Source organism: Pollachius pollachius, assembly GCF_949987615.1.
Source record: "Pollachius pollachius genome assembly, chromosome: 11".
Classification (NCBI taxonomy): domain Eukaryota; kingdom Metazoa; phylum Chordata; class Actinopteri; order Gadiformes; family Gadidae; genus Pollachius; species Pollachius pollachius.
The window spans coordinates 14233830-14258125 of record NC_136944.1 but is presented as its reverse complement, the minus strand read 5'-3'; the positions used below and the strand labels follow the sequence as shown (position 1 = coordinate 14258125).

The 24296-nt window shown below is 45.6% G+C and overlaps 1 protein-coding gene across 1 annotated transcript in view; it reads left to right on the top strand.

Annotated features, from left to right (window-relative positions):
- Positions 1–393: 393 nt before the first annotated feature.
- znf385c (zinc finger protein 385C) overlaps positions 394–24296 on the top strand; it is a 122703-nt gene continuing 98800 nt past the window's right edge. Inside the window, exon 1 of the mRNA XM_079746277.1 lies at positions 394–573. The gene's annotated coding sequence lies outside the window, so the exon portion shown is untranslated. The remainder of the gene's footprint in view (positions 574–24296) is intronic.

Below are 24296 nucleotides of genomic sequence, written 5' to 3'. Positions count from 1 at the left end.
GGATGAGAGACTGAGAGCAGAGACAGAGAGAGGGAGACCGAGAGAGAGAGAGACCGAGAGAGAGAGAGAGAGAGAGAGAGAGAGAGAGAGAGAGAGAGAGGGGGGAGAGAGAGAGAGAGAGAGAGAGAGAGAGAGAGAGAGAGAGAGAGAGAGAGAAAGAGAGAGAGAGGGAGGGGGGGGGAGAGAGAGAGAAAAAATAAAAATAGTAAACTGTAGTCCGATAGATAGATAGATAGATAGATAGATAGATAGATAGATACATAGATAGATAGATAGATAGATACAGAGATACATAGATACATAGATGGATAGGCCTATAGAAATTGTATTTTCAATCTAATTTGCATAACATCTTTATGAAGACTTTCCGTAGAGAACGAAGCTTATCTGAGCCAACGTCAGGAGCAAGTGGATGGGACGTGTTGTGTGTTCTCACTCGGTCTGGCGGCGCAACCGGAGACTCCAGTAGTGTAAGCTTCCGGCAGGTCTCGGCAGAGAGTCCATTCAAATACCTCTCGACTGATGTTGAACATCCGAAAAACCATCACGAAAGTTACCCGAGGGACATGTAAAGTAAGGGAATTTCTATTGTGTTTATACTGTGTTGGTTGCGAAAACTTTGTCGGATTTTCAAAGTAAAGTTCACCACACCGCATGTGTTAGTGCCATAGTTGCTAATTGAGGACAGGGGACAATGAGACATTTCGTGTTAATTGTGTCAACGTTTCCGTGGTCCTCGCTGTGTATTCGCATATGTTACAAAGTACATGCACGTAAGGTGAGTCTATTACTCATCGCCTTTGGAATAACGGTAGTCTTTACTTCTGAAAGAGGATATGTATAACATCTATGTATGATGTTATGCTGTACGCTTCGTTTGATGTCAACGTTCATTTATGGAATTACAACACGAAAGATACCTTGTTTCACGGTGCATGTGACAGCTACGTCTCTATATTTGCATTTCATTTGCATCTTTCTGTCCATTTCATTTGCATCTTTCTGTCTGTCAGACTCTGCCCTAGATGCCCGATTTTCCTTGCCACGGTGTTTCCTGGATGACAGGGATACCTCTGTTGAATAACCCACAATGTATAACTAATCTTTTTAACATTGACCATATATTTTAGTTTGGCAAGTAGTCGCTCGCACTGACTAATGTAGGCTTGCATGAAATTAACGCAAAGTCAAGTTAAAGTTAATGCAGTGGCAAAACAATACAAGTGTTATAGACCAAATTTGTTTTTATATAAAGTGCATTAAGACATCTCTGTTGTACGACACCTAACTTTTAATATTGTGTCAATGTCGATGGCTTTCTAAAGCAACTAAAATGTTTCTTTCACACTCTATGAGGCTCTATAAGGAACCTGAGTTAGTGATGCAGAGCTACTTGACACAATTTCACAGCAGGCATACCTACAGTTGTAGGTGATTCAATGAGCTATTAGTAGAAAACGACAAGTTCAAGTGGATTGATTGAATAGGGTGAAATGGTCCACCTTTCGTGCAGCGTTTGTTCATAATAATTCCATGCAGAGCCAGTGTCTTCTGTCCAATCCCAGAAGAATAATATAGCGATGCTTCCTGCTGTTAGCTTTGCACCAAGTTGTTTACACTCTAGCCTTGGTTTCTGTTTCAACAAAATCACCTCTTCTTCCTTTTCAACCAAAGAGAACTCAGCATTTGACACTTCAGGTCCCAGGGGGACAGCACAGTGTTTAATCCAACAAAGAGAGAGAGAGAGGGAGAGGGAGAGAGAGATTGTTTTACCATTCATACGCATGTGTGTCTAAAGGTGTTGTAGGCGTGGAGGATGCAGCCAGCCATGTGTCAAACGGTGTGATCTTGTTTTCATGTGTGTGTGTGTGTTTGATTCTATTTTGTATAGAGGTTTTCTTGTGTATGTGTGTGTGTGTGTGAGAGAGAGTTTGTACTGTGTGTGATCTTGTTTTGCCTGGAGCTTTCTTGTTCCGCTACAAGGCATTTCCAGGCTTCTCTCAAGTAGAAAGAGCAGAGCACCCCGTCCCAGACACATAATGGCAAGAGGCTGAGTCAAGTCCTTCCGTATTTAGGGCCCACTGTAAAATGGGGGAGAGGGGTCAGTTCAGCTCAGTATCATGATGGGGGGGGACAATGCTTGTCAGGCTCCCCTCTCCTTCTCTCTCTCTCCTCTCTCCTCTCTCTCTCTCCTCTCTCTCCTCTCTCTCTCTCTCTCTCTCTCTCTCTCTCTCTCTCTCTCTCTCTCTCTCATCAGTTCAGCTCAGTATCATGATGGGGGGGGGGGGGGGGTTGATTTCAGTGACAGGACAGTAGCAGTTAAAGATTGGCGAAGGCGAGGATCGACTCGTATCAATCAATCCGTTTTCCCTGGGCTCCTTTGTGACAGCGTGGCCGCCTGCTTTCTCCCCATGCAATCCCAACACACACACACACACACACACACACACACACACACACACACACACACACACACACACACACACACACACACACACACACACAAGCACACACTCTAATTGGATCCTTGTGTGACAGCGTAGAAAAAGTGTCCCAGCACCTTTTTTTTTTTTACTGTACATTTGTTGCATTTTCATCACGAATAAGCAAGTGTAATTCATCATGATTCATCATTTCATTCCTGTTCTCGGATAGGGAAGAGATTTTTCACAAATTTCTCCAGGACGCTTGAAAATGCGTCAGTCCATGCACTCAAGTCCACCGATTTCTTTTGCCTCTTTTCGTAGTTTCTTATGGTTTGCTGTCTAAGTGGCCTCCCTCTGTGTTGAGTGTGACCTTCTACTGAGCCTCCTGTTTAGTGCTGTCATCATCACCTGCCAGGCCAAGGTGACCACACACACACACACACACACACACACACACATGCTACTGCTGCAGAGCTCAAAGACTCAGTATGAATTTATGGAGCATTATCTCTCCCACTCTCACTCTTCTCCTCCATATCTCTCTCGCTCCCTCTCTCTCTCTCTCTATCTTGTCCTTGATGTCTGCCTAAGTTGGTTAAATCAACAAACAGAGCAGAACGGTGACCTTGGGTTCCTGTGAAAAGTTTTTGTTCTGAGCCTCCTGTGCGTGTGGCTGATATTTCTTCTCCTGCCAGCACAAACAATCTGTTTAATCCCAATTAGTCAAGTAGCTCTGGTGCTCATTTCACAGGCCAGCTGGACAGCAAGATGACCTAACCAAGCCCAAAATAATCATGGTTTGCGAATGATTAAGATCTGAACTCGGTGCATTTCAGGTATTTCAAGCATTTTTAAGTATTTGGCCTTTAAAGGTGCAGTGTGTAACATTTTGTGGGATCTGGCCGCACAGACTTGGCAGAATTATGATAATCAGAAGTATGTTTTAATTAGTGTATAAACCGATGAAATGAGAATTGTTGTGTTTTCGTTATTGAATAACAAGCCCTTTATATCTAAATGGAGAGCATGTACCGCCATGTTTCTACAGTAGCCCAGAATGGAACTAATCTAGAGAGGACCGATTTTACTTTTCCTACCGCTACCAGCGCTATCTTACTTGTAAGCTATGACCTGTAGTTTTACAGACAAAATAACTGAATACAATTTATAAATCTTTGAAGGATCCTAATCACTTGACCCTTGGCTACTCTATGCTTTGGGGGACACATCTTTTTTTTTTAAAGATCCCATGACATGCCACCAGGTGTGAGTGTGATTAGCCGTTACAAGCCCTAATGACCTGGCCTGTAAGGTGCCTGTAGGTACTTAAAGGTCCTATGACATGCCACCAGGTGTGAGTGTGATTAGCTGTTACAAGCCGTTTTTTCAAAATCTGCCCCTTATGACACCATAAGTGGGCTTGTCCACCTAGATGTGTGATGGATAGATGAGCAACGCTTGCTACCGTCCACTGGGTAGGCTGGTAGACTGATCTACCCAGGGTACATCTAGGTGGACACGCCCACTTATGGTGTCATAAGGGGCAGATTTTGAAAGAAACGGCTTGTAACAGCTAATCACACTCACACCTGGTGGCATGTCATAGGACCTTTAAGTACCTACAGGCACCTTACAGGCCAGGTCAGGCCAGCATAGCTTCTGATTCATCATTCGCAAAACACGGGTGAGGGGAGTTATAAACTTGCACTGTTTCATTGGCTTACAGCAAAATAATACAAAGGCCTCTCATAAGACATGGGTCATGGGTGAGGTAGTGACAGGCGTTACACGTAACAAGCTGTGCAGTGCTGTGTGTGAGAGAAACACATTGAAAAGGTCAAGCCTCCCTCCCTCCCTCCCCCCCCTCCCTCCGCTCTTTTGCCCTCATGCCCCTGGACTGTGCCCCCCCGACCCCCGTCAGACCCAGAGTGCAGAGGGGCAGCAGTGCTAGACGTGGAAGTGAAGGTTACGGGTTTGGGGGAGAGAGAGAAGTAGGGAGACAGCCAGGCAAGGCGGAAGGGAGGGAGGGAGGGAGGGAGGGAGGTGTTTTTTTATTTTTTTACATTTTTGTTGACAGCTGTGTGAGGCCTGCCTCTGGGCATGCAGGCTGCCCTTTTCCAGTGGAGAGCCAAGCCTGCTGCGTGGCGTGCCGGCTGGAGGTGCCCCGTATCTGGGACACGCTCTTCAGAGTTCTGCCTGGGTCTCGGTGGGGGTGCTGGAGCTCTGGCACATTTGACCCTGAGGTAGGGGACAATGCTTGTCAGGCTCCCCTCTCCTTCTCTCTCTCTCTCTCTCTGTCTCTCTCTCTCTCTGTCATTCTCTCTCTCCCTCGACTTCCTATCCCTCACCTCCTCGTCGTACCTCATCATGCCTTTAACGTTTTCTTGGGGTTCCCTCCCTCCTGATCGAGGGGGACCGGAGGTGATCTGAGAGCACAGATGGAGGGGCCACAGAGGTGAAAGAGAGCAGACCTGTCGGGGAGTACCGCCCTTCCCCCTCCCTCCGTCTCCACGCATTTTCAGAGACGTGTGTGGCTCACAGCAGCATGTAGCAGTTAATGTCGCTCTCACTTCGTTAGGATAATGAGTCCCTGAACGGGGAATCAAAAACGCAGCAGCGGGATCAGAACTGCATCAAACTAAAGCTCACACACACACACGCTACTTCACTGCTGTGCACACACACAGGCCTGCTACTTCACTGCTGTGACACACACACACACACACACACACACACACAATCACACATGTGGTAATACTCATGCAGTCAAATTCACAGAGGTGACAGTGTTACCTTGCATGTTTACTTACCTTATACTCACACACATACACACACACTCAGTGTTACATCTATGATCCTAAGCTCGTGTGGAAGGAGAGAGAGAGAGAGAGAGAGAGAGACTTGGCCCCCCCCCTCTGTGCAGGAACCAACCACTAACGTAAAAGAGACCACTTGTTTGGCCCCAACTCAACCCTCAACAGGAAGGGTACGGCCGAGGGGGTTCAAGCAGAAACTCGGAGAACAGATTGCTTTCATGGATATGCAGAGCGTGTGTGTGTGTGTGTGTGTGTGTGTGTGTGTGTGTGTGTGTGTTGTGTGTGTGTGTGTGTGTGTGTGTGTGTGTGTGTGTGTGTGTGTGTGTGTGTGTGTGTGTGTGTGTGTGTGTGTGTGTGTGTGTGTGTGTGTGCATGTGCCTGTCTGTACGCGTGTCCACATTTACCCGATAATGAGTGACACAGATTAAATTTTCATCTGAGTCATTGGCTTTGAACAAAAAGTAGATTTAATTAGTTGTTTTTTTTCCAAGTGTGCTCTTTCTCAACAGCCTTCTGTGTCGCAGGGCTCTCCAGCAGTTAAAACATCCGTTAATAGTGAATGGCCGTCTTTTTACCTGTTAGTTCGGCTAAACAAGCGTCAGCCAGTGTCGAGGGGAGGGAAAACGTCCACAAATCCACGCTCGTCGAACAAATTCGAATCCAAAAAGTTTTCTCTTTTAATATTTTTGTATTTTCTATTTCTAAGCCCTCCGTGCGGTTTATAGAGGTGTTAAAGTTGTCTTGAGAGGGTAACATTTCGACGAGTCCACATTTGGCTTATCAAATAATACAAGGAACTAGAGGAGACTTTCTCTCTTGATTTTGGCGAACATCCATCTTACACAAAGGATTTATTGCTCAGTCCAAAATGTTGGATTAGTGTAAAATGTCAATCTTTTCTTTTTTCTTTACAAATTAAACGAGTAAAGATTGTGGAGAGAAAATTACCCTGCCAGTACAAGAGCATTGACAAGCAAAATCCATCTCTGCAAATAACTTTTTTTATCCGTGGAAGGACAAAAATAATTTTGGGGAATTATTTACAAGTGTTGTTTGTTGAAAACTCCAGCAGTACAACTGCAATTTAGCTCAATGAAATTCAAGCCAATTTGATAGAATGAAATGTGTGGTTTTGTATGGTGTTTTATCATGGAACTTTCAGGAAGACTGCTGTGTGTGTGTGTGTGTGTGTGCCTGTGTGTGTATGCAGGTGTGTGTGTGTGTGTGTTTGTGTGTGTGTGCCTCCCCGATAATTCCTCTCTAAAGTGTTGGTGGGTGCACATGTTTGCGTATGTGTGTGTGTTTGTGTAAGTGTGAGGGTCTTGTGGTGTGTGGGTTGTATTGTTTTGAGCAGACGAGTATCATCATCCCTAATGGCTGTGTTCTTCACCTATCAGACAAATGTACAAGCTCACTGTAGGTGTGTAACGGAGCTTCTCTCACACACACACACACACACACACACACACACACACACACACACACACACACACACACACACACACACACACACACACACACACAGCACTTCCACATCCTCCCATTGATCCAGTAAGGAGGACATCTAATCCATTTTGATCCCAGCTACATCCACTCTACCCACCCTCCTCCTCGTCCTCTTCCTCCTCCTCCTCCTCCTCCTCCTCACAGTGTATCGAGCCGTGTTCAGATGCTGGTGGTGGTGGTGGTCTGAAGGAAGCTAAGCCTCACCTGGCAGCATGAAGTGATGCTACCGAGGCCTGGAGCTGTGATGTCCTTTTGGGTATTGACGTAACGGCTGACTCAGGCGCCCCCGGATTAGTTCACATTGTCCAGATGAAGCTCCTTCGTTTCCACCCCCCTCACCCCTCGCCCTCCCCCTCCTCCACCACCGCCACCAGAGCTGCCATGTCTCTCCTCTGATTGGAGTGGAGCTTTTGGAACACAATCGACCCATGGATGTCTGGCTCTGTGATTAAATATCAGATTGTTAGCCTGGTGGCGCGGCGTGGTGGGCAGCCTAATCCACCGAGTTGTTGTGCATGCGCGCGCGAGCGTGTGTGTGTGTGTGTGTGTGTGTGTGCGTGTGTGTGTGTGTGTGTGTGTGTGTGTGTGTGTGTGACGTCGCTGCTGGTGTCAGGTGTGACATTTTTTCACATCGGTCTGCGTGGTATGTGCGTGGGTAAGTCAAAGCATGCGATGGGTTCTCGTCCGGTTGTGGCCATATGCTTGTTTTCGGCCCAGCTCTCTGTCGATGTGTTGACTTTGTTTGCTTGACTTCGGCTGTTCTGTCCTTCTTCTTGATGCGTTTTGTGTTTATTTCGTTTTTTTGTTCCCTTCACCACAGTTTGTGGGCGGTGTGCGCGTGTGGAATCTGCTCACGGGCGCTTTAACTCCCAGACATCTGACACGGGGGCCCGGGGGGCGATGCGCAAGGCTAGCGAGAGAGCCCGGTGCTCTCCGATGACCCTGACGTGAGACCCTGCTTGCGTCAGCCTTCAGGTTCCCTCTCCTCTTTACCATCCCCCCCCCTCCTAGTGTCGGCCGTCAGGTTCCCCCTCCTCTTTACCAGCCCCCCCCCTCCTAGTGTCGGCCGTCAGGTTCCCCCTCCTCTTTACCAGCTCCCCTCCCCAACATCCCCCCAACGGTACTGACGCACCCACTTTGACTCTCTGGTCGACTCTCTGGTCGACTTCCCTGCCTTGGCCTGTTTTTATTTCGAGGTAACTGCCCTGATCCATTCTTTTTTAAGGACAGTTAGGGTTGCAGTAGCTGTGCACCTGTGTGCTATGCTAATGATCTGAGTCTGCTGAGTGGAATGGTGAAGTGGGCAGCGTAGGTAAGCTCCTGGCATTCTGAACTGTAAGTTTTTTTTATAACGGTGAGTCACGGCTCTGAGCAAGTAGTGCTAGGCCATTCTCTCTCATGACTTCTCCTTATCCCATTAGGTTTTATTAAAGCAAATATCTTTATGCTAGATAAGACAGCAACCGACGATGAACCAGTTAGGTGCCTCCGAGTTTGCTAGCTTTATTGGATTTGCAGTCAAAGATTTGATTTTATGGTGATATAAACGTGTCGTGTCATGTTGAAATTAACATCTTCCACTCCTATAATCCTTTGGAAAAAGCGGGGGTACATCATTTTTCCAACCTATAGTCCAGTATTCAGTCAATTGGATTCATAAACCTGACATTTGACATATGTATGCTGGTGAGTTTAAAAGTCATGCATTTATTGATGGTTTCATCTCCCACTTCATTCAAGGAACATCACGCACCCATACTGAGCTGACAGGAACTATTAAACCATACATAGCATATTCCTTCTGAATATTGTTTTCTGTACAGGAAAGGTAACATGAGGCACAGTCTTCTGCACCACAGGCCTTATATATGGCCAACCCAGCGTGGGCTGCAGGGATTTGAGGCTGCCAAGAGCAATTATCATGTCCAAAGGCTGTGCACATAGAGGAAACATAAGCATTAAGTACATAAATATAGCAGATAAACATACACATACATACGTTCGGTCTTAAAACAAGACGGCCCCGCCCAGCCCTCGATAGCCATGTCACTAACCCGCGTCACAGGATGAGGAAAGAACATGTAACTATATGTTTGAAAGGTGGTTCAAAACTATTTAAAATATATTTTTTCCTTTTAACTTAGCACTAGCCAGCTTGTGCCTTACAATGATAAAAGCTTGAATGGTCGACCTTCCGCTGCACTTTAAAAGGTTGTTTAACGATACCACTCTTAGGCTGACGTACATTTACCATTATGGACGGGATTTAGTGCCTTGAAAAAGGTATGCTTTTAACCTAACAGGAAGGCCATGTCGGAAAGACCTTTCTAGTTTTCTTTTAGAGTTACAGTAAATGTCGGAAGTTAGTATGTTTTAACGTGAGTGTGCGTGTGTTATGTTTCATAGTGCCATTGCCGCATTTGGCTTATGTTGTTTCAAAGGCGACGGACCAAACGGAAGAGGACGTTATGAATACGTGTAATGTATTAACCCTACAAAAGGTGGGGCATTGTGGCCATGGAACACGCAGCTCAGCGACCCTTCTTAACCCCTTTGTTCAAAGAGGCACACATAGGAACAGCCACAGACACCATCAACAGCTCCAAGCTTTCAGAGTCAGGTTGAATCACAATGTGGCTAGCTAGAGTTGAGGAGGAACTAAAGGGCTCAATGCTGCATGAATGTTTTCAGATTGCCGAGCTGCAGAGAAAAGCAAGGATGCGTCAGATCAAAGGGAGACAAAAACAAAAAAAAATCACCCATGTCATTCGCCCACACGCAGACCTGCTGACCCACAGGCATGCGAGCAAACACACACACACAAACAAACATACACAGACACACAAATGTACAGAAACAAACATACACTTGCATCACACACATTTAACGCACTTGCATTATACACACAAACACACACACACACACACACACACTTTCATTAATCACATACATACAGACACACAGAGACTTGCACAGACATACACACCCACACATTGATAAATCACACACACACACACACACACACACACACACACACACACACACACACACACACACATAATGTCTGGCAGCCCCGCTGAAAGGCTAAGGTTCAGGGGAGCTGTTAGCGTTTATTAACAGGCCGTGCAGTCATTGACGCTGATGGCTCCCTGTTGCCCCACCACTTCACAGCATGGCGGTACCCGCATCATGGCACCAGTACACACGGCCAGACCCCCGTCTCTCCCCCAGCGCTCCCCCTCCTCCTTGACAGAGGGCACCCCTGTTCCCTCCTCCTCAGCCGCCACCTCCACCTTGCTCAGGACGGAGTAGACACAGTGGAGTCTTTTCAAGGGACCTTCAAGGTAGATGGGCGGGTTGGAGGTGGAGGAGGAAGAGGAGGAGGAGGAGGTTGACGTCCTTACAGAGAAGCTCTGTGTTCAGCTTCCTCTTCTGGGCCAGCATTCTTCCATTAGCCCTCCATCTCCCACCTCATCCTGAGGCATACACTAAATACACACACACTAGTGCAAGCGCACACACACACAAACACACGCATATGCAGATGAAGTCAAATCCTCCCCATCTACACATCTTCTTTGGGTACACACGCATCACAAGGCCCTCTGATCTATCTTCCCTCTACTCTGAATGGAGGTTTTGGCGTCTCCTCTGGATCTTGAAGGATCTACCGCTACCTACCACAGCTTCAAGCTGTTTGGTTAACCTATAGGGCTCACCCCAATGTGGATCCAAGGTTTGGTTCTGTAGACCCGCTCTCCACCCACCCCCCAACTGTTCCTGACGGCATAGCCATGCTACCCGGAGAGAGAGAGACATGGAGAGCTACAGAGAGACAATGAAAATCTCTCCCTCTCTATCTCTTTCCTTGAGATGAGTCAGTGGACCCGGGGGCTCACCTCAGGCTCTTCTGTGAGCCAGCCTCTCTTCGCTCTGCCCTGTGCAACACCTGCGGGTTGTTACGTAAGCCACAGCCTGGCCCCTCTATCAGCTAACGGGCTTCTCCCCCTTATGTAAATTGCCACATTCTGAGGGGGTTTGAAGTGCGGCGAATGATGAGCACGTAGCCCAGATACACCGGAGGGGTGGCGACCTTGGCCTACTTGAAAGATACAATTTGGGCTGTGACTAATAGAGTATGTGTCTGGTTTTTTGTCCCGCTTTTTTTTTTTTTTTTTTTTTTTCTACAACATGCACTCAAAATAGTTCTAGCATGGCCCATTAAGCAACCTTCTTTTATATATATTTTTAATTGTTAACATTGGAAAGCCATGTCCTTGACACACATTAGCTACTTAATTGAAATGTCAGACGCAATTAAAGAAGCGACAAGGCAGCTGTAAATGCTGAGAATGAGCAGCGTTCCGAGACCAGTCATTATTTTTAACATTTTTAAGGGTGCGTTTAGGGGCTTCTTGAAATGCCAACACTTATTTTGTTGTGGCGGCCAGAGTTCCTGGAGGAAACGCTGGATATGATGAATCCTGAGGACGCATCGAAGGACGGCGTGGCTGTGTGATGCATAATACAATGTCCCCCATTCAATCAAAATAACGCCCGTGTCCATTTCCGAGTCCATCTGCCTCATCAAGGCTTCATATGTCCACGCAGGGGTCTGGCGGTTTGTATGGGGAGCTTTTTGGAGTCCAATCAAGGATGTTTGTGCCCCAGCTAGAGCCTCCCTTCCTTCCTCACTCCCTCGCCCTAGTGTGAACTACAGCATGTTTTATGCTTCTCATGTTGGCTGGCAGCGATTCCCCCTGTGCATATTATTCTCTCTCTCTCTCTCGCTCTCGTTCTCGCTCGCTCGCTTTCTCTCGCTCTCTCGCTCTCTCTCTAATAACTCTCATTATCATACATTCTGTTTCATCCTCCCTCGCTCTCTCCCTGAGCCACTGGCCTGGTCAGCTGTGCTGGGATACAGAGCCCATTTTACCCTGGCCTAGGTTCCTGCTAGCATTAGCGTTAGCGCTGAGTTGGACCAGGCCTGGGCCCTGGCATTCCTACACACACACACACACACACACACACACACACACACACACACACACACACACACACACACACACACACACACACACACACACACACACACCTGCACACTTGCATGCAGATACCTGTGTACACCAACACAAACACATGCACTCTCACACACACACAAACACAAACGCACACACATATACTTCCACACAACCACGTACACACACAAACACATACACACAGAGACACACAAACACAAACAGCCGTTGGATCGGGTCCCAGCCCCCTGGTACCAGATGGAAGGCCAACAGGGAGGCCTCCAGGTCTAATTCACCTCCTGCAGCTGGCCTATTATGGGGACAAATCTAGACCACAGTTGGCTCCTGCGTTGGTGCCACTATGTCCCTTCTATCGCCCATTCTGATGCCCTCAGCTCCCTGTCCTGTGGTGTTTTAATGGGCCTGGTTAAACTATTTCCATACTTGTGGATAGATCTATGTCTCTCTCTCTGTCTTTCTGCTCCTGTGTGTGGTGTATGAGTCACTGAGTGACTGTGTCTCATTGTTATGCACTGTATTTGATGGTAGAGAGATAGATGGATGCCTGCCTAACGATGCGGCTAGGTAGCTGTTTCCCAAACACAATGGAGAGCAGTGGCAGCGTTGTCATAGCGATGGCGCCCGCTGCTACCGTACTCGCTAGATCCCCACCAGACGCACAAGTGTGTGTGGGGAGTATGGGGGTGTTTTTCTTCTGATATTTGGATGAATCAGAGAGAGCCCAGCACAGCCCCAATAAGTCAAAGTGCAGGAGATTGCACTTAGACCCCTTCCCCGCCACCCTCCACCCCCAAACATGCGGAAAGCCAACTATGAATCACCCTGTAACCTCACATTTCATCACCATAAATCCACATAATTTGCATAGCCCGTTGTTAGCTATTTCAGTGCTAATGTATTCTCCCTCGCCCACCAGGCGACTCTGATGCACTTTATTCAGTGTCTGTGTGTATTTCTAACATCTCACTCTCGCTCCCTCTTCCTGTGTGTGTGTGTGTGTGTGTGTGTGTGTGTGTGTGTGTGTGTGTGGGCCCCTCTCTCTCTCTTGCTCTCTGTGTCTCCCTCCCGTCACCACATGGTGAATCTTTGCCTCATTGGGTGCCGCGTCTGCATTAGCAGAGGAAATGAGGCCTGTGCTGCTGCTGCACATCTCTCCTACCTCCTCTCCACTGCTCCTTCTGACTCGTCAGCCAATCACACGCACAGGATTGGGCCAGAGAAAGAGACTTTAACATGTTGTGTGTGTGTGTGTGTGTGTGTGTGTGTTATGGGGTAATTTATGGAGTAGATTGTATTTTTAAAGATTGAAAATAAGGTTTTCGATTCCACCGTAAAGGAAACGTCTATTACCTGGCGCCTTTCGCAAAACGTCTTTCTCTGCACTACTTGTCTCTTCTTTCTCTTGGTCCTCTTTTTACAGTTGTGCCTTCGCCATCACTCTGCCTATTTGTGCTGGTTCAGCAGTTCAGTGAAGGATCATATGTTTTTTCTGTCTCGGCCTCTCTTTCTCTCTGTTGCAGCATGAGAGGCAAACAGCAACAGAAGTGAGATAACGTTTTCTGTTACATCTCCTCCTAGTAAAGTGCAGTCGGTGCCGCAGAATAAGAGAGGAAAAAAGAGTTGCTAAAAGTTTGCCATGAGGTGTAGAGTGATGATGACTATATATGTAAAATGATGAGAGTTGTTGAGTTCTGTACTGTACCATTTTGATCTTTGGGGATATGGCTGATTTGGGTAACGGTGGATAAGAGAGAGAGAGAGAGAGAGAGAGAGAGAGAGAGAGAGAGAGAGAGAGAGAGAGAGAGAGAGAGAGAGAGAGAGAATGTGTGCTGCTGTAGGGAAGGTCTACGATTTGTCATGCTTAACAACAACTTCACAACAATATCAACATATTATCTGAATAGTTCAGGGGATCATCTTCAGCTCATATAGGTCACGGTGTATGGGCCTGAAGGACCTAATTTCCCCTGAGACAGACACATTGTTGTGAGATGAAAAATAAAGATAGGCTGACGATAACCCATCAAGGATTACCCTAATGCTAGGAAAGGGATTTCACAATTGCTGATTTTGGATTATTCTCGCCTACCTTGATTAAAAAAAAAAAAACAGGAGAACTGTTCAGTCTGAACTTTGACTTGTTCACCTTTGGCCGTTAATCTGTAGTGTGGTCTACTAATCCTGTGTTTGTGCCAGTGCGTGTGTGCGTGTTTGAGTCAGACTCTAGGTGTTGGATATAGGAAGCTCAATAAATGCCACGAGAATATGGGGACCAATTAGCAAGTTGGAGTGAGTAGGCGGCGTTCATATCCTTTGTTCAGTTAGTGCACTTTTGGACACTGGAAAAATAGATAATTGAGCCTCTGAACAGAAGAGCTACTCTTATAGTGTGTGTTCGTGTGTGTGCGTGTGCATGTGCGTGTGTGCATGCGTGTGTGTGTCTGATCCATCCCCCCCTCAAAAATATGCAACAAAGTCATGACAAAAACCCCTTTGATGTCATTTTCAAACTCCTTGTTTCGCTTTTCTCATTAAGAAGAGCAAGGTCACAGTGTCCACGTCATGACAGTGTTTCTCATTTGTCATCAGAAGTGCAATTCATCAGAAGCTGCACCATGCTGCTGCTATTGTTTCAGTCACAGAGACACACAGTGTGGGCCAAAACACAGCTCTGGCTTATTAGAGGGATCCAGACGCAAAGGAACGGCCCTTTAAATTGCAACAGACTGGCATTGAACGCATGGCTTCTTCCATGAATACCAGAGAGACAGCCAGCATCAAACCCTCCACCCCACCTCCAGCCAACAAACTGACTCACGTGCCAAGCACATCATCAGAGTGTTTTGTGTTGATGATAAAGTCCCCGGTTAGGGTTGCTGGGTTGTACTCAAAGTGGTGGTGTGGTCCGAACACAAAGCACGTTGTTTTGATCATTGTATCGGTGTATGTAGCAGCTTTATTGTTATCTTCATTGTATTTAGACATTAAGCTAAATATGCTTCTTATCCAAAGTGATTACTTTGACTTTTCAGATGCAGGTCATTAAGGGCATGTGGGAATCAAACCCAGAAGCTTCGGGGAGTGTTAAATTGCATGTGATCTTACAAAAAAAATCACATGTTTTTGCGGAAAACTGTAGATGTGTAAATGATAGATGAGATATAGATCTTTCATAGAAATGCTGTTTGCTTTGCTTGGTTGGATTCAAGTCCTACTAAACGTTGGCTTATTTCTGAATGTCTAGGATCCTGACTCTCCATTTTCATATCTATATTTGTGTCTTTGTTCATCCTAATCCCTGTTTTACAGTCTTTAAAGTGGATGTATGTACGCTTGTTAATCCTGTACTCCAAAATGTAATCCTGGTTAGCTTTATGAAAGGAAAGGAGTAAAACGTATGTTGTAATTGTCTAATTGTCCACTTAGATGTTGAACATTTAAAGGGTCTGGAAGCTCTTCTCAGACAAATCATGGGTAGATGAGGGTTAGAGGTCAACCTTGGCTTTGTGTGTGTGTGTGTGTACAAAAATACAGTGTAATGCAGAAACATAGTTCTTTGCCGGCCTCTGCAAACCAGTTTGTGAACGTTCTGCTCTGCTCCCAACACAAGTTTGTTTCTGTACATGACATTGTGTGGCTTTCCGGTGGCACTTTACCGGCACGACAAAGGGACACCAACAGCGACAGGGTATGCTAACACCCCGGTGTTAGAATAGCATAAATGTGTGTGGATGTGTGGGGCTCTGTCTGGGGAGTGGTTAATGTTGATGGCTGTTTAAAGTGTTAAGCTTCTCAACGCTCACAGCATAACACCACTGTGAGTTCTCAGCCTAAAACACTTACACTAAAAGTTTCACATATTCAAACAACCCAGCTGTTGGAAACCAAAACACTCAAATGTACTCGTATTCCTAACTCATGTACAGATGCAAAGAACTGTAAAGTCATTACAGTTCATATTTAAGCCCTCCTCCAAAAGATCCACCTGTATTCCCTCCATCGACTTAACTCTTGAACAAGTAGCGGCGGTATGTATGGCTGCTATACATCCTCCCTCTCACATCAGTAGACTCCCTGTAGATGGAGGATATACATTCTGGGGCTTCACAGCGTAGGAGGCTCAGGAGCCACTGAAGAGGAGCTTGCTAATCGGAGTGGGAGCGCGGCTCTTCACCTGGAGAGGTTTTGCGTAGGAGGGGTAGAAAACAAAACAAAAAAGCATACAGGAAATGTGTCTCTTCTATGCCACCTGGCAGCAGCCTGGGGTGGTGTAAGAGTCTCCCCAGAGGCCTCTCATACGGTGGAGATGGAGCGGAGGTGGGTAGTCCGGGTGGGGTGAGAGGTGGTGGCGTTTTGTCATACTCTGTAGCTGCCCAGGCCACGTCCTACACACACAGGCTGGTCTGCAGTGTTTCTGGCCAGGTGGTGGTGGTGGTGGTGGGGTGGGGTGGGGTGGGGTGGCAGGTACAAGGAGGAGGATGATGGATGAGGTGCACACCGATGCCGCCTTCGGCCTTCAGAACCGATTTCTGGGTTGCTTTTGTGTGATTTCCAAAATAATCCATACAAGAAAGATTTAGCCCACCTGGCCCTTTGAAGGTCTCAGATACTCAGGTTTTTGTAGGTGGCTCAGATGACGAGGTGGTTCTGCTAATGCATATAAGAAATACAGTAATGCGTTTCTAGATAATCATATTTTTTTAACCGTCTGCAATGTATTTTCTTATTCAAATAAACAAACATGTTTTTTTTAGTTGTGTTCCTTCTGTTTACCGTTGCTATTTGGTTATTCATGTTTAACAAATATATTTGTTCCCATAGACAGATTCTAGTTCCAAGCTATATTCAGTGACCGTCAATCGTATTTATTTTCTTTTGTATGTCATCATATTCCAAGCACCTATGCTGCTCTGTTTATTTGTATGCATGTTCAAGCCCTGCATTTTCTGTTCCAGATAATTCACTTTCCTTAAGTTAAACAGAGAGCACTCTGTGAGAGGCAAAAGTCACTCAGTGTTTTGAGGTGAATTCATGTATATGAATGTAAGCTTTGTTTAACTGCCGTTTGTATATTTGGCTGTGCTTGTGGGAAAATATCAATAAACAGGCATAATATGAAATTTATGCTTGCCTTCAATAATTCTACATTGGCAGAAGTGATTTATAAAAAAACAGATATGTCCTTTCTATATAATTAAATCTAAAATCTAAAATAAATAAAAACACAAACATTATGGTTTGTTGTTATTATACCATATCCCCCCCGAAGACCTGGAGTATTGGAGATGAGAAAAAGCGTCTGATTTTTTTATGTTTTACTCTCTGCGTCAGACTGTCCACAAACTGCAAGCAAACTTGTTTCCCTTGGCGTGCTCCTGTGTTTTCCTGGGCGTCACATGACCCCCAGGTGCTGGGTCCACAACATGGCTTCCTGTCCTTGCCCTCGACCAACCCGTGTTATGGTGGTGTGTCATGGTCTGTGCAATGAATGTGTATTCTTTTAGCACACTGGACTTATTCATTATTACACCCAACCCTCTACCTGCAAAGGCCAGAGTTTATACAAGAAGCAGTGTGCTCACTTTTTCGAAGAGTTGTGCTTACCTAACCTGTGACTTCAATCAACTCCTTCATCACCTTTTCTCTTTCTCTCTCTCTGCTGGATATGTCACTCGCTCACACAGTGTTGACATCACTATTGTCTCAATCCCAAGCACAGAAGAACCATACACATCCAACATATCTTTCTCTCTCTCTCTCTCTCTCTCTCTCTCTCTCTCTCTCTCTCTCTCTCTCTCTCTCTCTCTCTCTCTGTCATATTTATATATACATATTAGACTCTATGCCAGATATATTATATCTCAGAACATAACAAGATTGTTAAATTGGTGACAATGGCCATGCACAAGTTTTTTTAAAAAATGCAAAGATAGAAATGTTAATTGTGTAGCCACTTCCTTCTGAGGCATACCATCTGTTTTCAAGAACATGTTTCATGTTTTTTGGAGGCTGTTCTTTTCTTTACAAGGATTAAAAATAGACGACAATACGGGATGGTAAATGGGAGTTGCCCATGGGTTTCGCGACGAGAATAAAGAGGTGCATCTCGTTTACTGGCAATAGTTTTAGACGTGGAAAGTCATTTATTTTGCATCAAAGCTTCAGTCTATGTAAGGTTTAAGCTCTACATTTTTCCTGGGCGAAGAAAATGTAATTATATTTAAACCAACGTATCTCAGAACAACATTGTCATGTCAGTTCCTATCGAGATCCTTACCTGAGTCCAGCATTGTGGTGACTGTGGCCATGCAAAATAAATACCAGGAGTCTGAACTGGAATTGGAAAGATTAAAAGAAACATGAATATGAGAGCTATAGACATTTCATGAAAGGGACATAATAAGAGACCACCGCTTATAAACCATACATAAACTAGGAAGACATTTCCCAGAATACAGCCCTTCCCAATCAGCCAGGAATGTCAACAAGCTATGATGCTGTGATATAGTTTGTTTTGATTTAATTATGCTCATCAACTCTGAATTAAGGCCGTGAAATGATTGCAGTGACGCATTTCCAAATGTAATCACATTTTTGTCTGTCCTGTGTGCGTTTATTCAGGTGTGTGTTTATATTCAGATGTGTGTATGTACTTGTGTTATTTCAATGGTTACACGTGTGTGCAAACGTGTGTGTTTGAATGTGTGTGTTTGTGTGTTTGCCAGTGACTTGCTATTTGTCCAAGATTCTATTGGTTTATGCCTTGACTTTCTCCATCTTGAAAAACACACACACACAAAAACATTCACACACATTCGCGAACAAACACGCACACAAACACGCACACACATAAACATTAGCGTAACCAGCGTGTAAGATTCTTTGGGTGATGTGTGCGCGTTACCAGTGCGTTACTTTCTTCTTCTTGATACACACAAAAAGACACACACACACACATACACACACACACTTCATGTACATGTGTGTGTGTGTGTGTATGGGTAATTCACTTTGAATATCCCTCAAAACACTGTATTTTGACGGTGTGGAGGAGGACGACTGAGCATCCAAGTGGCACCAAAGACAGCTGATTCATGAGTGGGATGAGGAGCCCTGTGGCTCATCCTTAAAGAAAAATGAGCTATTTATGTATCTATATTCATATATACATTCAAAAAGTATATACATTGAAAGTATATATATATACATTGAAAGTATATATATATTCCTATATACTTTCGAAAACGATATACATTTATATAAAACAATTCAAACACTGTTCTGAGATCTCGCTGTAAGAACTAGCATTATCTCGAAAAAGCTGAAAAGGGAACATATAATATCACCATCAGACCGCTCAATAATAAGGAGCCATGAAAGCATGCGTTTGTTTTCCCATGCCGTTACAGAAGGGGCAGGTGGGGCTCTGGTGACGGGCATGTTAATCAGGGTGGATTGGGTGATGGAAAGTGGCTTGAGTTTCAAGATAGCATACACCATTGTGATTCCTTCTCGCCCGTCCAGTACGGGATTGGGTGACCCGCTGTTGTTCTGAGTAGTTGACGTTCATTATAAGCCTCTGGTCATTTACACACACTGCTGTGTAAACAACACACACACGCACACACGCACACACACACACACACACACACACACACACACACACACACACACATACAAAAACACATAGAAAAAAACACAAACACACACACACACACACACACACATACAAAAACACATACAAAAAAACACAAACACACACACACACACACGCACATGTTATTTACTGCCATTCCATTGAACCCCGAATTCCTCTGTCCATGAATAGTTTATTTAACTACATCCGCATATTCACCATCAGTTTAATTGTGGTGCACAATGGGTAGGTGGGGAAAGGAGAGATTTCATAAAGTATGGTCGGGGGATCACATAGATTTTTGAAGGGAGAGGATTCATAACAACATCTAATCAACACACCCATGTCCTCTCCTAAGGTAGCGCGGTCCAATAATATCTTGTTATATAATGTCTATATACGTCTTCATATCGTTTCAGCCACAGTAAAGAACCGCGCAGCTCTGCACCCATGAACAATTGTTAAATGGATGCTCAACTGATTGAATTAACGTACAGCTGGGCTGAGGCCCTGTTGAAGCAGCTGTCTATACTGGGTCCATAGGATCTGTCCCCCTCCGCGCCAAAGCATGGAGCTACACCATGCATGCTGCTTCAACTCTGTTACTAGAGCTATTTTTGTGTTCAAACTTTTTTGCAATAATCTATACTAATGTCTAATGATATTAAGATGATGACATAATGACAAACATGGGCTGAATATGAATCATATTATGAATAATGTGAATACCACTAACATGAAAAATTAAATTTAACAATATAAATCGACATAGCTAAACCCCTCAATCCCTACGAATCAGCTTAAAGTGGTACAGATACATGCCATTAATGGGCAGATCATGTACAGAGAGCGGGCAATGGTGATCTAACCCAGTATCTTCCAGGTGGGAGCCTTTCTCAAACAATCTGTCGTCAGCCATCACCGGGCAGTAGAACAGTGGCCAAATCGGACCCATCAGACCTGAGCATTTTCAGTCAACAGATCACATTTCATATCACACTGAAAACTGATTGAACCAACAACTGATTGAACCGGCCTCAACTCTTTTTGAAATGAAAGTTAATTTGGCAATTTAACTTTTATTTATTCTGGAAAATTGATATAGGTCTAAAAGTCCTTCAGAGGCTGAGCATCAAGCTCTACTGGGCCCTGGCTGAAACTGTTTAAGAAAACTCTCTCTCTGTCCTGGTCCAGAGAGTGTCCCTGGGCTGATTTCCTTCTTATTATTTCAAATAATTTGACGATGGTATGGCCTGCAGACAGAAAGGTTACATAGTGCAGCTTGATTTCATTTTGACTGAGCGAATGATCGTAATATTGTTTTACTGTATTATTTATAGACCTGTCTCAAAGGGGTCATAACTAGTTCGCAGTGAAGCCTCATGTATGTGTGTGCTTACATGCACACACACACACACACACACACACACACACACACACACACGCATGCAGCTCATGGATACGTAGTAGGGGTGGGTTGAAGTGTTCTCAATCTGAAAGGTATATTTCCTTCCCTCTGTGGAGGAGACAGAGAGATAATGATTTTTCACACATCATTAGCCCAAGCATGTCCTGCCACGGCCCCCCGTGAGCTCAACCAGCCACCTCCAGCCTCAGCCGCAGCCAAACACAGTCGCTTTAGCTTCCAGTGTCATCTCCCTACGTGGTGACTATATGTCATCTCCGCTCTCAGCTTCTGGTAACTCTCTACCTTGTGTGCTCATGTTGATACTATTGTTGTTGTTTATTCTTTATTCTTAATGTTTTCCTCCTCTGGCTTTTTTTCCCCCCCTCTATTTGCGCTTCTATCCGTTGGAGGGGTTCGATCGGTTGCTACGGTGACACTTTGGTGACATGTCGTTGTAAGTGTTTGATCGGAGGGCCTGGGGCTATGTTTGGTAGCTGGCGAGGCTATTCTGTCAAGCTGTTCCGGAATCGAGGGATCCAAATGACAAGTGCAACGGTGCCTACCTCATTCCAACTCTCTCTCTGTTTCTGTCCCTGTGTGTGTGTCTCTCTCTCTCTCTCTCTCTCTCTCTCTCTCTCTCTCTCTCTCTCTCTCTCTCTCTCTCTCTCTCTCTCTCTCTCTCTCTCTCTCTCTCTCTCTCTCTCTCTCTCTCTCTCTCTCTCTCTCTCTCTCTCTCTCTCTCTCTCTCTCGACAAGGCAAGACAGGACAGGACTCAGCGTCGTCTCAATCCTCAATCACTTCAGTGCTCCCTTCATTTGCAGACTGCAGTGTCAGAACAAAACAGAAAAAACTGTCATTCATCCTCAGGGTTAGCTCTTTGTATTGCCAAAAAAAAAAGAACCTAGGTCATAATGAATCATCCATTATCCCTATTCTGCATGTCTTCTTTTCATGAACTCGAGTAAAAAAACCAGTTGGTGAGTGTAAGGTTCCTAATGGCGTAAGTTGGGTGGTGTGTGTGTGTTGTGTGTAGCGCAGTTATTATATTGGTTGCCTTTCTTTATCTTGGTTGCCTTTCTTTATCTTTCATCAGCCTAGTTGGCATGTGGACTATCGCTGTACAACCTTCATGGCTAGGATTTACTGTTGGTGTCGTCTGCAGTGTTTAGAGATTAGTGTTTAGTGTTAAGAAAAGATGAAAATCTTAAAATAATTTGTCAGCAGATGCTGGTCGATCCCTTTCGGGGAAATGGAGGTTGGGTGATAAATAGCACACAATGACACTTGCTCTTTACCTGTCCACTCATCCACCACATCTAGCATGTAGTTATCCCACACACAAACACACACACACACACACACACACACTCCCTTAACTTGGCTTTCATCACAATGTCATCTCCCGGGGGCGTCAACATAATTGCCCAAATCAAACTTCATTACATTCACAATTGCCTGACCGTCTATATTGCTATGTATGCATCGTGCGACTTTTGAAATGTCCCTTTCCCAGCAACGGCGGACCCCTGTGCGGTGCTGTGTTTGTAAGTCAGTGATTGCACTGCTCAGTGATGAATGAGCTCCAGTTGGTGTCTGTCAGTACCACTGCGGCAATGACAGAACGCACCCCCCTATCCCCCCCCTCCCTTGATCCAACCGCTGTGTGGAAACACATTAGGAAACAGATACATAACCCGACAGTGGTGCATCGTAAGCACCTCCCTGTCCCACCACCAACTGCCACCAACAGCACCACAACCTGCAGCACCAGTGCTGGAGGAGCGAGGAGCTGCGTTATTGATATGGCGATAAAGCTATTCTCCTAGCGGGGTCGTTACGGTAGTAATGGCGCCGGTGGATTGAGCGGTGCCTAGTGTTTTGTTATTAATAGCCCGGTAATTGTGAGTGGCAGGCAGATTGATTTGAAAACATTAGCAAAAGACGTTTACGCACACACGCACAAATGCATGCAGGCACACACACACTCACACACACACACACACACACACACACACACACACACACACACACACACACACACACACACACACACACACACACACACACACACACACACACTGTCACTTTCCCAAAACTGACACATACACTCACACACGTTTACACTTACACACTTACATCCCTGCATACTATTAGCATTAAAACTGTCAATCTAATTAGCCCAGTTTGAAAATGAAATATGCTCCTTAGGGTCGATCCACATATGGAAAGAGGAATGTGTGCACCCGCCTGGAAAAGTGTGCCTGTAGGTGACCTTCTCTTACTGGGAAAGGCATTACACGCAGTGGGAACAGACAGTTTACTCGTCATATTACCAATGTGCAATATGAAGGTTAAGCTATGGCATGCTCTAGTTGTAGAAGAAAGGTCAGTGTGTCTTGTGACTGTAATGTAAGTCGTGCTGCACCTGGGTTTGGTTAATACCAGGAGAGGTGTGACTGATTGAGGTGTTATGTCTGTGCGCGTGTGTGTTAGTGTGCGTGCTTGCAAGATATATAAATATATATCCCATTTGATGGATGCGTTCATTCAAGGCAATGGTGTCTTAACAATACCATCACTGCATGCATACATATCTCAACATGGGTGTTCCACAGAGGGAATTGAACCCTTAACTGCTCATGCCATACTTGAACACCTATTGATCGAAACAGGAACATACACATGTCTGCACATGCATATGTGTGTTCTGGAGTCTTTTGTTTTGTCGCTGGCTATTCCCCCAGCCCATCGTGGTTTGTATGTGGGCCGATCACGCACCTCTGTGTGTTTCTGGGGTGTAATTGTGCTCCATCACTCATAGGACCTCGGGAGCGTGACCTCCCCGCGCTCGCCGCTGCCTCCGCTCCAGGGCGCCACGTGGCCCAGATTCCACACGAAGGTTAAATCAGCCGACTGACTCACGACCGCTAATGTGCGAACACGTCCACTTATATTTTCATTTCCCCCCCTTCTGGTTCGCTTGCCGCAGTTCCGACCGTTTAGGTTTTTCCGAGCCGCAGCCCCTTTCGGGTGTCAGGTGTCGTCCGTTTGTATGAAAGAGTGTTTCTGGGAGCTCTGGCCTCTGGAAGGCCACGGTCCATCTGTACCCTTGCCCGGTCAAACGGCAAGACTTGGCGTGGGTGACACGCCAGGTCTATGGATCGTACCACGTTGACTGCCTAGTCCAGGCTGCCTCCATCTGCCTCGTACACCAACCCCCTCTGCCGCCTGGGGGGTTCCCCCTCTCACTGTATCTCTTTGGAAGTAGGGTGGAGGGGAGGGGTTCTTATAGTGCAGAGGATGGGCCAACTGCAGCCTGGGTTTCTGAGGGCCATCAGCTGGCTCCCAGGAGCGTTAGCCTTGCATCCACGAAGCACTGCAGCAAACAGTGGCTAACAGACCAGCTAGCTGTGGCACGTGTAGCGCGCCATCCGACTGCCAAGCTTTGGTGTTATCAGACATAT